Source organism: Miniopterus schreibersii (assembly GCF_964146895.1).
Source record: "Miniopterus schreibersii genome assembly, chromosome: 11".
Lineage (NCBI taxonomy): Eukaryota > Metazoa > Chordata > Mammalia > Chiroptera > Miniopteridae > Miniopterus > Miniopterus schreibersii.
This window is the reverse complement of record NC_138111.1, coordinates 64,700,820-64,715,118: the sequence shown is the minus strand read 5'-3', so window position 1 is coordinate 64,715,118 and position 14,299 is coordinate 64,700,820. Positions and strand designations below refer to the sequence as shown.

General features: G+C 45.3%; 1 pseudogene across 1 annotated transcript; it reads right to left on the bottom strand.

Moving 5' to 3' along the window:
* Positions 1–524: 524 nt before the first annotated feature.
* LOC308563571 (serine hydroxymethyltransferase, mitochondrial pseudogene) lies at positions 525–2,009 on the bottom strand (annotated as a pseudogene). The gene has a single exon. The product of its transcript is annotated as a serine hydroxymethyltransferase, mitochondrial pseudogene (transcript).
* Between the last annotated feature and the right edge of the window lie 12,290 nt (positions 2,010–14,299).

Genomic DNA, 14,299 nt, shown 5'->3' with positions numbered 1-14,299 from the left:
CCAGCAGCCCATCTGTTGCACAGCAGGCACTGGGTGCCTGCCGGGGGGGGGCTCCCAGCCCAGCACCTCCCATCCCTCCTGGAGTCCTCGGGAAGGCCCTGGGCCAGCGGGGGCTGGGTGGCAGGGTCCCGCCAGGATGGCATCAGGGGCACAGAGACGGGAAACTGGCAGGAGCGCCGCGTCCCCGGCAAGAGGCAGCTGAAGCCTGGCCGCTCCTTCCCCCCCTTCTCCCGCCCACGTCCACTCCGGTCTGAACACAGCGCGAGTCAGAGCTGGACGTGGGCTCCCGCAGTCGGGCAGAGGCGGGTGCGTACCCGCCAGAGCCTCTCACCCCGCACGGCCTGCACCTTGCCCCCTGCACGCTCCTGAGGCCCAAGGCCTGCGGGGACCGGCTTTGAGGCGCCCAGAGCCTGAGGCTGAGTCACAGCCGCCACGGGCTGACATTGGTCGGCGATCCCCTCCTCTGGTCCAGGTACAGGGAAGGCGAATGACTTTAGTCCATGAGCCTCATTTCCTTGGAGCCCTCAGTGCTCATCAGAACCAGGCAGGGGAAGGCCCCGGAAACTGCTCCACCCGTTCCCTGAGGTCAGCAAGCCCATGGCTTGTTTCTGGGTCGTGGAGCAAGAAGGATTTGAAATCTTGCAGTTTGGAGGTCTTGCTCTTCACCTCCAAGCCAATGTTGACCCTTCATCTATAAAGTGCACCACCTTCCGGAAGTCATCCTCACGAAACTGTCCAGAGGTCAAGGCTGGGGCCCCAAGCCGAAGGCCCCCCGGAGTGATGGCACTTGGGTCTCCAGGACAGGTGTCCCTGTTGGCTGTGATGGATACAAGCTCCAGCACCCGCTCAGCCCGAGCCCCATCCAGGCCCTCGGGCCGCAGGTCCACCAGCACTAGGTGGCTGTCAGGCCACCAGACACCAGGGAGTAGCCTCGATCTGGCAGGACATCAGCCACGGCCCGAGCATTCTTCAGAGCCTGCAGGGGGTACTCCCGGAACATGGGGGTGCGGGCCTGCTTTAGGGCCACAGCCACTGCAGCAATGGCATGGTTGTGGGGGGCCCCCTGCAAGGACGGGAACACAGCAAAGTTGATTCGGTCTTCACACGTATAAGGGATCCCCGGCCAGTGTTGGGGTCCACAGACTGTACCCCCTTCGGGTAGAAGATGAGTCCTGACCTGGCCCCTCGAAGCGTCTTGTGAGTGGCAGTGGTGACAACATCGGCATGCTTGAAAGGTGAAGGGATCACCCTGCCAGCCACCAGGCCACTGATGTGGGCCATGTGTGCCAGCAGGTGTGCTTTGGCCTCATCGCACCCCTCTCTCGTGCGGGCACAATCAGTGAGGCGGGCATAGGCGCTGCTTCCAGCTATGACGGGCCGTGGTCGGAAAAGTCGAGCAGTGATTGCCAGCCGGGCATAGTCAGGAGGCCAGTTTGGGGGTTCAGTTTATAGGGCATAGACTCGAAGAAGATGGATGCGGCTGAGATCCTCTGGACATCGGACACACAGCCATGGGTGAGATGGCCTCCGCCAGGCAGGTCCAGCCCCATGATTGGGTCGTGAGGCTGCAGAAGGGCTGCATAGGCCCCAGATTGGCTGGGGACCCCGAATAAGGCTGGACATTGACCCCCACTGTGCAGGATCCAGGTCAAAGGCCTCCAAGGCCCGGCGTTGACGCAGCAGCTCGATTTCATCCCCTACCTCTGCTCCTCCAGAATATCTCTTGCCAGGATAACCCCCGAGGACTTGTTGTTCAGACAGGACCCCAGGGCTTCCAGCGCAGCTCGACTGCAGAAATTCTCTGAGGCAGTGAGTCCAGGCCATGACATTGCCTGTCTTCTCCCTTTCAGGAGCCCCCACAGCTCAGGGTCACTGTCTGACAGACTCTCGTGGCCTGTCCAGCCCCTGCTTGCTTCTCCAGTCTGGGTCTGGGCTGCGATTGGCGGGGAAGGCCTGGCGGAGTGGGGGCTCCTCGGCTGTGAGGCCGCAGGACCAGGGGCTCCAGGCATCCCGACCTCCAGCTGCTGCGCGGTGAGCCTGGGGCCCCTGCATTGCGGGGAGGGGGTCTCGGCCACAGGTTCAGGGGTGTGGGTCCGCACCGTGGCCACCAGTTAGCATTCCACTTGTGAGCTCTTCTATTTGTTTCAAAGAATGTTTTGATATTTCACATCAATACTGCAGGTGATTAAAAAAAAATTAAGTTAGAGTTCAATCTATGTATAATGATTACCTGAAAGAGAATGAAGAAAGCTCTTATCTTCCCCTTTCCTTTAACTGCTTTCTTAACACTTGAAAATTGGTCCACATCAAAACAGTAGGTTTGCATCTATAAATGCAACAATGCTGGCTTTATTATATACAAAGGCTTCACAAAAGTCAGCAAAGGAACAATAAAGTAATTTAACAATTCAAGCAATTCTACCTGAAAAATTCTACAAACTGTATAATTCTATATACTGCATATTTAAAACCTATTTAATCAATTATATGTATAAGCAACTGCATTTACTATCATTGATCATCCTGCATTGAGGAAGGAAACACAAGTTAGACACACCTAGAACTAAAATGACCATTTTGAGGTTACCAGGCGACACTGAAATAATAATTTACTGGAGCAATTATCACATGTAATAAATGATCAAATGTTATTTTACCTATTTTGCTGCTATTTCGTATATAGTTTCATTCTTTTTTGCCTTGACATGCCTTTCTTGAAGGTCTTAGTTACTCATTTGGACACTGTCTTGCACTCTACTAATAGTGAAACTCTCAAGGAGTTGGCTTCTATCTACAAAACACCAAGAGCTTTAAGTTCCTTGTTTAGTCTCCTCTCCAGCTGTGAGTCTACACCTTGCCCATCTGTGTATCTGTCACTGACGGCCTTACTCTCCCTTATAATTTGGTGCTCCTCATGTGGTGCTGGGGGAGGAAGTGGCCCAGCTAGTGGAGGAGTTTGATGGAGGGAAGAGCCCCCAGCCTCTGAGAGGGCTAATGGGCGCAGGGCTGCGATGGAGAAGCAGCAGGTGTGAGGCAGAGGATGGCGGTGGCTCCGGCCTTGGGTGATCCCCAAACCCCTCAAGGGTTTCTAAGCTGAGCCCGAAAGGACGAGCAGCTTGAAAGCTCACAGGAGAAAAGGCAGAAGAGATGAGTGTGTGTTCAGGTCAGAGGGCCCGGCTTGGGAAAGGCCAGGAGGCCAGCAAATGTGAGGAATGTAGGATGGGAAGTAATTTGCGTGGTGATTCAGCGGAGCACATGTGATAGAGGAGAGGTGAAGCTGGAGAAGCAGGCAGGGGCCACCCCAGGAGGGTCTGCGAGGCCGTCCTTGCCTGCAGCTTGGTCTGGAGAGCAGTGGCAAGTCTGATGCCCTTCAGCTAACGGGTGGGGAGGGGGCAGGGCTGGGGGACAGGGGTCCCCTGGAAGACATGAAGACCAGAGAAAAGGAGCCAAGTAAGACACAAGAGTCGTCTGAATTTTTCTCTGACCTCCCCCCGTCATTTAGGGGCAGAGTGGAGAGGACCTGACTGTAGATTGAGGAAGAGCAGAAAAGAGAGCAAGTCCAGGGCGCCCCTCAGCTCCCCTGCTTGCAGATGACACGCAGAGCATTTACACACACACACAACAAACAATACCACCCACAGAACACTCCAGGGGCCTTTTAAATAAGGAAAATAGATGAGGCTTAGTGCACAGATTCTGTACCTTTTATTTTGCTGGTTCAGGGCTTATGTGGTTGTCAGGGTTTTTCTTGATTTTCATCTTTGTTCTCAATTAGTAATATTGTGATAGAGCTAAACTCTCAGGCATGAAATTATAATACCCTGTATACTATTTCACACTGTTTTTTAAAACCATTAATATCTATAAAGAATTAAGAAGCATTAATATCTAATGATGATCCATTTTATGTAAATCATTCAAAAACGTGACTTTTACAAGATATATAATAGAATAACTCATCAAAATGTATCTAATTAATTCCATTTGTTTCAACTTTTAGTGTTAGTAAAACTTTCCACAGTCCTGAGCATGTCTTTAATTGTATTTTAGACTAAATTCCTACAAACTAAAATGGTGGGTATTGACAATAAAATATTTAAATTTCTTGATCAAAAAAAGCAAACTATTTCCCAGAAAGCCTACCAACTTATACTCGCTCCAGACACATTTGAAAGTGTTTATTTTACCCCACAATCATTATTGATTATATTTATTTTGAAAAATTTTAAGCTGAAATATGTTCTCATTTAATTTTGTATTTTATTCTCTAGTATATTGATAAAAATCCCCTCCCCTTTTTACTGCTGGGAAACAGAAAAACATTTCATTCAATCATTTCTCATCCACATGTATTCATCATCTGTAGTATGGCACTCAGGGTTATCAGGCAGTGGGAAGACCAAATTTGGGTGTTACTGAGTTTAGTGCTTTGAACACCATTTCTGAAAATCCTCCACTGAGAAAGTAGTCACCAGTGAAGTGAATTTCCTCTAAAAAATCCCTCACACTATAAAATTGCATCTAAATTTCTAAAAATCAGAATTACAGATTTCACCTAAACTTTCTTTTGTTAAAGGTACATTGAAAAAATCATTTTTTGATAAATTTTTAGAAAGCGTTGCCAGTTTGGAAGCTGACATTGTAACTGGACAACTGTGGGGAGCCTCTGTGGCCCCAGGCACAGAGGAGCTGCCTGGGTGAGCTGCAGATGTGCTCTCCTGCTCCCTGACTCAGACCTTGAGGCACCAAGGCAATACTAATTTAGCTTGCGGCCTTAAGTTCCAGAAAAGCTTATCAGGATGTTGGTCCCTGCCTGAAGGGTTAAAGGACAGTCAAGCCACATACCAAGCCAAGGACTCAATCGTCCCCGCAAGTTCCCATTAGAAGCCGAAACAAAGAGAGGCACCAACGTCAGAGCTCCTGCAAGAGGCAGGGTGTTTACTCTGAGATAGCATTCAATGGCCTTGAAGGAACTACTCAAGGGGTAGGAATGCGGAGCGGGGTGCTATTCAGCAAAATTAACAGTGTCTGTATAAACTGGGCTGGCAGCTGCCAACAGGCATGAGCTGCAGCCCTCCCGATCCCATCGTTTCTGTGTCTGTCTTTTCTTCATCCTCACCCCTTCCTCAGGATCGTTCAACTCTGCGGGCGGCTCCGGCAGACAACATACTTACTGTATCTTCCTGCCACAAGTGTAAAATAACCCGAAGACCTTAAGTGCTCTGCAGACGACAGCTAGCCAGTCCACCTGCCCAGTTCGTTTGGTGTCCTGAGATGCCGTTGCCCCAAAGCTCTGCTTCCCTAAGGCATATGATGATGGTGAGGGGACAGAGTGAAGGGAGAAGGAACAGAAGCATGGACTGAAGAAAAGTCTTCTCTTGGGAGTGCTCCCCCTTCTCACTTTCAGCTCATTTCTGCCCCTGGTCAGGCTGCTGCTTCTGTCCCCCCTCCGCATCCCTCCACGCATTACCCAGGCTTCATCCAGCTCCAGATCCTCTGTCCAAGCTGCGGCAAGGAAGGCGGAAAGCCATTCCCATTGAAGGGGTTTTAGCCATCCCATGTTTCAACCCTGAGTGGCAGCTTTCAGAATCTTAAGTTCTCCTAATTTGAGTTTCAAGGAAGATATTATCCATATATCAGGAGTCATCTGGAGATTAATGATTCCCTTCAGAGCCTAATGCAAATTTTTAATCTCTCTCAATCAGACTTAAATAATTTTTGTTCCATGAGGCAGAAACCACTGTTGGCATTAGGGACTGAGTCCAACATACTGGCCAACTAGAGAGCTAAACTTCTGTTAATAATAAAAATGAAAATAATAGCATCAATAACACAATAAGAATAATGCTCAACACTTATTTATCACTTACAATGTGCCATGCATTACACTAAGTGATTTACATGGGTTAAACATTTGGTCCTCACACAATCCTAGGAAGGAGACATCATTAAAATTCCTATTTTACAGACAAGGAAATTGAGTCACAGAGAGTAACCTGCTTATAACCAGCCCCCGTACTTTATAAGCCAGCAGTGAACTGCAAGGTTAGTCTCTGCAGACAAATGCTGACCTCACTCCACTGAGAAAATACAGCAGAGAGGACATGCCTCACTGCTTTGCAACAGCCTTCAAAGCTAGTTCCGAAAATGTCAGGATTTGGGACAATATACATTTATCAATTTAATATATCATAATGTAATAATTTTCTCAATTTTTCATTCAACACACATTTATTGAGCACTTAATATGTATTAGGCACTGATGTAGGAAAATTCCTACCCTAATGGAATTTAAAAGTAAACTGCTACATTCAAATAAATATTTTACCAAAATATGGAAAAGAGAGAAAAATTCACTAATAATAAACCATCTCAACATAGCTACTATTATAATTTTGAACATCTTTTTCTAATCTTTTACCCATGAGTATATTTGCTTTTAAATAACTGCTTGATATCCATACCATTTCATTTAAAACAGAAAAGTAAAGGTGTTCATTTTTCACAACTATTTTACCTATTTGTCATTTACTGGATTTTTTTATGGTATTATATTTTGGATGTTTTTTTTAAAGGATAGTCTCAAGAAAACACACTTAGAGAGTGCTTCCTAAGTATGGTATATACAGTAATTTAAAACTTTTCTATAGAATGTCTAGTATTCTCTTTACTTAAAATGTAATTATAGTAGATTGCTTTTTTCATATCCAATTATTAAATATAGTATGAGGCTGGGCAGACAAGATCAAACTATAATGCCGAAGAAAAGAAAATCCTAATTGACTGATTAACCTGTCATGGAATTACTAGATTACATTAACTATATAATACATTATATTTATCAGTGTTCTAGTGGAGGCATCATTATTGTTATATTATTGGAGAACATGACATCATGACTTTGGTCATTTTATTTTTTATACACATTTTCAAAATGTTGTCTAAACTTCCAATTTTCTGTGTTCTATTTGTTTCTTTTTATATAGTTTCTATCTACTTTATAGTACATTATTCAAAGGCAAATCAAATGACACTCATGTAAACATACTCTAGGTCCAATAAAGATATTAAAGTCCCAAACGAAATGTAAACATTTTACCTCTTCTCCAAGCAGCGTTATGAATGACAGTGTTTCCCAAAGATGTTTTATTCCAACCTTGAACTTGAAGTTTCTTTAGATTCACATTGAGTTGTGTAAGATCTTCATAGGTGATTAACTGCAGCTCCATGTTGGTGATCTTGATAGGTGATTAATTGCAGCTCCATGTTGGATATTTCTTTCTCCAATTTTTTTGATTTAGTGCTCCCCAGAAAAGGAAAGTAAAGGAGTTAGTTTTATAAATTACTATGCAAAAGCTTAATTTTTGTTCTAGTTAATCCATGACGTTAAAATATGTACAGTAGTATGAAAAATTAAGCCATCTTTGAACCAGTTCATAGAACAAGGATGCCTAGATTTAGATTCTGGGTTTTAATACGAAAAAGGCCTATAGAACATTTACTGAAATGCAGGTTCAGCTGCCTGCCGCATCACAAGCCAAACTTGTGAAACAGGTGCTGGTGCAAAAGGAAAGAGGAATACTCAGGTGCCTCAACCTGGCAGAATGGTGAACTTTATTCTCAAAGACCATCCACCATACCTGCTCAAGCCCGCCATTCTTCTAAGGATAGGGAGGGGAAGCCTCTTTTTTTCTCTATCCAGTTATCTTTATAACTTTTGGTGTTCTGGGCCCTATCCATTCCTCTGTCTAGTTTTTGGCAGACTCAGACCCTGTCCATTCATCTTTGTAACTTTTGACATGTTCAGTATAAGAATCTCTCTTTTGCCATCTTGGCCAATGGGGAAACACCCCATACTCCCTGACTGATTATGGTAACAGAACAAGACATCAATTGCAGAGATTAACACAGCTTTCTTTAGCCACCACACTCTTGCAAATCAGCAGAAAGCCTAATTGTATTATAAGGCCGTGAGTGCTAGCCCAGAGTTCCAGGTTGAAAGGTATACAGATGCTATTTCTGACTTCCTTGGCACTCCTCATAGGGCTAGCCCCCTTCTCTCATACTTCTCATCAAATGATGTAGTTTCATTTCCATCTGCTCAGAGTCTTATTTATGAAAATAAAATTGCCAGCACATCCTTGAATTTCCCAGCATATTCCCATTTTTTCTAATAATGAAACCTACCAGGTTTTATTATTTAACATTAAAGAAAATAAAACAGGCCTTTCTATAAAGATGTTGGCTCAAGGTGCAGTGAATACTCACCTGTTCCACAGAATGAACATTCCTCTAAACCAACACTGCCCTGTGCGGCCGTCATTGCACCCATACCTGAAACTATGAACCATGCTCATAACCTTATTTCACTGGACGTTGTGTAGCTAGCACCCAAGCAGTGCTAAGCACAGCTAGGTTTTATTTACACGTCTATTAAAATATATGAAATGTTGCAAGTCCAAGTCTTAAACTTTTCTCTGGCTACTCTAGCATTCCTGCAGATCCCATGAAAGAGCAGATTGGCAGCACAGTTTCCAGCATATATCCTGTCTAATGCTTTTCTTTCAGAAAACAAGTTGAGTAAGCCAAGATTTCACATGGTTGATGTTGAGGGAAATTATAAGTAAGCACACCCTCCATACCACCCTAGTCTATGCCACTTACTTCTTGTGGTAAAGCAATCAGTGAGGGTGGACTTTTGTGCAAGCTCTCATAATGTGACAAAACTGACTTTGAATACTCAAGCCCAGGAAAGATCTAATAATCACTCATTTCATGAAACTGCCTATATACCCAGAGAAAATTAGGTAATTCATCTCCAAGTGAGGCATCTACCAAAACCGACAGGCGCTGAAATAAAAAAATTAAAAATCGAACTCTATTCCTAGAGAGTGCTTGAGTGTCATGTGCTTCATAAATACACACAGTGATGCACATGCCAGCTTCTGGGAGCAGCTCTAATGATCTGAGTAATATATGTCAGTTTCACTGTAAAGAATATTGGTGTGATGGCAAGGAAACACTGCTGGTTTTACTAATGTCAGTGCGAGAGAAGCAAGAGGGAGAAAACGCAGCACAAATCTGAAAGGCCCTTTGTATCGCTTAAATTTTTAATACAGTGAAATAAATTCTAAGACTCTCAGGAAGAGTGGTACATGGAAAAATAAAAGTTTAAGTCTCGAGCAACATTGCATATGATTTATAAACCTGCTGTTACCCATTGAGTTTAGTGATCATCTCTATGTGGATTCCAATTTGGTTCATCAAAACTGAACACTTGATTTCTGCCCTGATACCAGCTCCTCCTACAACCTCTGTCCTCCTGTAAACTTCGAAGTCATCCTGATGCCTCTCATTCCTGCTCAGCAAGCCCTTAGGGTATATCTTCAAATCATAGCCCTAATCAGACCTTTTCTCATCTCCACCATTACCACCCTAGCCCAACATGCCGTCATCATCAGCCTGTCTTGATCTTCCACAAACAACATTGCTGTCACCTAGGAGATGATTAGGAGAGTCAGGCTGTGGTCTTACTAAGTCTCAACCTAATTTTAACACAATTCCCAGGAGATTCATATACACATTAAGTTTGGGGAAGCAATGGTTTAGATATCTCCAGTGCTTCTACCTGGCCTCCAACTTCTCCTTGGTGAACTCAGGCCCTGTCCATTCATCCTTGTAGCTTTTGACATGCTCAGAATCTCCCCCTTCCATCTTGGACAATGGGGAGACCCCCATACTCCCTAAAAGTCCACAGTAAGAGAACAACACACCAAGTGCAGAGATGAACACAGCTTTCTTTCGCCACCACACTCTTGCAAATCAGCAGAAAGCCTAATAGTATTATAATTCCACAACCCTGTTCTTCACTTACATGGTAGGAAGGATCCTGAAGTGCCCCCAAATTCACACACTCTACGTGTCTAAAGAGCTAAGAGAGGCCCCAGGCTGACATGCAGCAAAGGAAACAAACACGCCCGTCACAGAAAGGCAAACACTCTGATTCCAGTTATATGTGGCACAGACAGTTGTCCAACTCACAGACAGGAAGCAGAATGCTGGTTACCAGGGGATGGGAGGGAGGAGGAAGGGAAATTGTTTAAAGGACACAGAGATTCAGATCTGCAGGATGAAAACGTTTAAAGGTGTTTCACAACACCGTGAGCATACTTAGCACTCCTGAACTCATACTTATCAAATGGTTAAGATGGTTAATTTTATGTTATGCATTTTTTTACCTCAACAGAAAAAAAAAAAAATGATTAGGATGGCAAAAACAAATGACACACAAATATTGGGAACCTGGACCTCAACCTTGAAACCACAAGGAAGTGAACTCTGCCAAAACCTGCACAACCTTGGAATGGACCCCGCACTGCAAATGGCATCTTGATTTTAGACTTAAGAGGATGCTGAGCAGAGAATCCAGCTAAATAGCCCCTCCCTCCCAACTCTGATCCTTGGCAACTCTGAGATAATAAGTAGGTGTTGTTTTAAGCCACTAAATGTCAAGTAATTTGTTAAGCAGCGTGAGAAAACTAATGCAATCGGTAGGTAAATAATTTCTTTAAATATAGATCAGATCACATGTCCTTCCTTGGCTCAGGTCCCTCCAATAACTTTTCATTTCACTCAGAGTAAAATGTAATTAAATGCCTTCCCATGGCCAACAGGTACTATATGCTATCACCACTCATATCCTTTCTGATCTTGTTTCCTACCGCTCTGTGGTGATCACTTCTCTAGCCACACAGGCCTGTTTTCTCTTCCCTGAGCATGGGAAGAGGCCTCAGGGCTGGGCACTGGCCACCACCTCTTCCAGGATGGAACACTTCCTGAGAAGCTCAGCCTCATGTCTGCAAGGCTCCCCCCCCTTCAATAAGGCCCCTGCTGAAATGCATCACCCTGGAGAGGCTTTTTCTGGACATCCTGTACAAAATACAGTCCTGTCCTTGGTTATTCTCAGTTCCTTCTCTTTAATTCATTTTTCTTCTCCTAAGGTATTAATTACGTTTATATTTTCCACACCCTAGAACCTGGGGGAAAGGGTCTGGTATATAGCAGGTGTTCAGAAAACATTTGTTGAATGACTGAATCAGACAAATAAAAGATGATGTATTTTGTTTTCTGAGTTTAAGCTCACAGGGATCTAACACAAAAATGGGAACAGAAAAAACACCAACAAAGAAAAACACTTCTGAGCTCAACTGTAGGTCATATTTTCCTACCTGCTATATGGTACTTTTGTTGAGTAGATCGTACTAAACTTCTGCTGAAGGATATCAAGAAAGACATGTTCAACCTAAATGCTGTCTGACACTTTACAGCACAAAGATCCTGAATAACAAGATTATGTTTGAAGTGACTCAAATTGCTAAACTGAGAGTGGACCTAGTTTCAAAAACCTACTAGATCATGGGGTCAAGTACAGCTTCAAGAAGCCTCCTTAATGTTTGTGAGTAATGGACACAATAAAAGAGGCAGAAAAGGGAAAAATATTCTTTATGGAAAGGTATAAAAGAGAAAAACTACATACAAAATAATTTTAAAAGTCTATAAAACAAAAGTCTACTGAGGTTCTCTTTGCAAAGGATGCTGGAAATGAGGTTTTTTGAAATCACCATAACTAGAAAACCAAGGGAAGTAAACTAATAAAGTGTTAAAATGGTGCACAAGGATAAACATAGATGGAAACAGCATTAAATGACTTTACCTGCCTTTAATAACGAGATAGTAGGTTAATCTTATGCCTGTTTGTGTTTTGGGAGCTAGAAAGAGCAAAGCAGTTGGTGAATGTGGAGAATGGCTGCTCTGAAACCAGATCAATTGCAAACAATTTCAGATGAGAAGCCTTTTAATCAGGACTGCATTTTCCTTTCCTATCTGCTCTGATGGGACACTCCCATCAGGACAGTAGAAACCCTCTGCAGCCTGTCGGACATATCCAACTGACAGGGGGACGCATGCCAGGGAAGGCAGTTACTAGTTTGTTTAGGAAATCGCTAGCACAAATGTTCCGTAAGCTTTATGATATTTAAGGAAATTAGTCACTGAAGTTTACTATAACAGAGAGAGAGGTCATAAACTTATTTCAAAGTTCTTGTTTAAGATTTTAGAACTTTTTAAATGGCAAAAATCCACATCGTACTGACCAGTGTTGCTCAGTGGTTATGATACCAGGAGTTCTCCTTGCCGGGTCCTTTGTCTCGTGGGGTCGAAGAATGAAACTCAGGGACAGTGTGAGCCAGGGACAGGGCACCAAGGGCTATTGTAGAGAGAAAGCAAAGCTCTCGCGACTCTCGAGAGGGGTCCGGGAAGGGCTGCTGCCGAGGCTCACAGTCCAGGGCTCTCTGTCTCCTACAGTTGTTCTCCGCTGGCCCATCCTAAGGACTCTCCCTGAGGGACAGCGCGGCCTCCTTGCTTTCCGAGTCCCACTCGGCGGGCGGCTGGAGGGCAAACTGGTTGTCCTCAGACCCTGCTGGCCCGACACGTGTCACCTCTGCGTGGCCAGCCCGACACTGCCCGGCCATGCCTGAGTCCCCAGTTAGAGCACTGGCCTTGCTCCAAAGGGTCACAGGTTTGACTCCCAGTCAAGGGCACTTACCTGGGCTGTGGGTTCGATCCTTGGCCGCTGTCAGGGCCAGTGCCGGAGGCAAACGATCAATGTTTCTCATCCCCCTCATGTATGAGAGAAACATGGATACTCCCCCCTCTCCCCAACCCCGTCTCCCCTACTTCCTTCTGTACCTTCCAATGTCTGGGAAGTAAGGGAAAAAATCCTCAGTAGAGGATTGACAACAAAAAAGTCCAAATAAACAACAAAAAAGCAAAAATAAAAACTGCTGCTCTATACTGCATCAACACCTTAAGGGTTTGCAAGCAAACTGGAAGCAGGATCTTTAGCTGTGGGAGAGGCAGGCAGGAGAGGGGCCTGGGAAAGCAGTGAGGGGTGAAAGAGGGGCATCTGCGCCGGGGGAAAGCGCCGAGGCTCTGCTCCATGGGTTCTGGAAGGAAGGTGTGGGAGCTCCCTTCCCCACTGGCCACATCTCACACCTGCTATGGGGAAAGGCAATGTTTTTAAAAAGCTATCAAGCACTTACAACCAGGGCGTGTTCTGTCATCTTTCATTTTAAGCTTCAAAACGACTGCGCGATGGAGACGAAGCCCAATGAGGCAGGGTCTCCACTGCTGTAGCCTGTTATCAAATCGTCACTAACCGAACCAGAAACCACAGCTGCAACTGAAAAAGCCTCAGACACCACGGAGAGTTCTTGTTGCTCTGCTGCCTCCCCCGACAGGCCACCCCTTCTAAAAGGGAGAAAAGGCTCAGGGGTAGGTGCTGTGATTAATGTCATGACCTTTATATTTGTGTGATTCCAAATGAACCGGCTTCAGGTTCCAGACCAAAGGCACTGCCCGCTGATGAAGTGCAGGGCTTTTCTGTAGCGTTTGCTGTTAACTAACCTCCCTAAAAGGCAGGCAAACCGCTTGTGGAAGGAGGAGAGAAACAGTGGGATTGCTCTGCTGCTGCAGGCTGCCTACCACCAACGATGCAGCAAATACAGAACCAAAAAGCCCGGGAGCCTGGCCAGTGCGGCTCGGTTGACTGAGCGTCACCCCAGGCCCCAAAGGGCACCGGTTCCATTCCCAGGCAGGGCACACGCCTGGGTTTCGGGTTTGATCCCCCATCCGGGCGTGTGTGGAAGGCAACTGATCGATGTTTCTCTCTCACATTGATGTTTCTCTCTCTGTTTCTCTATCTGTTTTCCCCTCCCTTCCTTTCTCTCTAAAATCGATTTTAAAAAAAGAAGGCCTTCGAAATTTCTCCTTGGTTTAAGGATTGAAAACTCATCTCATAGAATGGCTCTGAAAGTGCCTTAGAGTCACTGTGAGCTCCCCTGTGGTCACCAACTCCCCTCTTCAATAACTGAGCCTCCAGGCTCTCCCAGCGGGAAGCAAGGGCACAACAGAGAACAGGGGCTTCTGGCAGTGACACCACCATCCCGTCTGCCCCCGAGGCTTACTGTCCACACACTTACTATTGACACGACCTAATAAGTATGACAGTGAGCTATGCATGGGGAATTCCAGGGCATAAAAGGTGTACCTGGTCCAGATGTGACAAGAGACAAAGAAGACTTTTGAATGACAAGATACTTGAGAAAAGTCATAAATGGTGGGCAAGGATTATCACATTGGCGTGGGAAGGAAGTCAGGGGAAGGTATCTAGAAGGAGAGAACAGCCTGAGCACAGCATGGTTATTTGGGGACAACAGCAGGGAGTTCTATGTCCTGATAT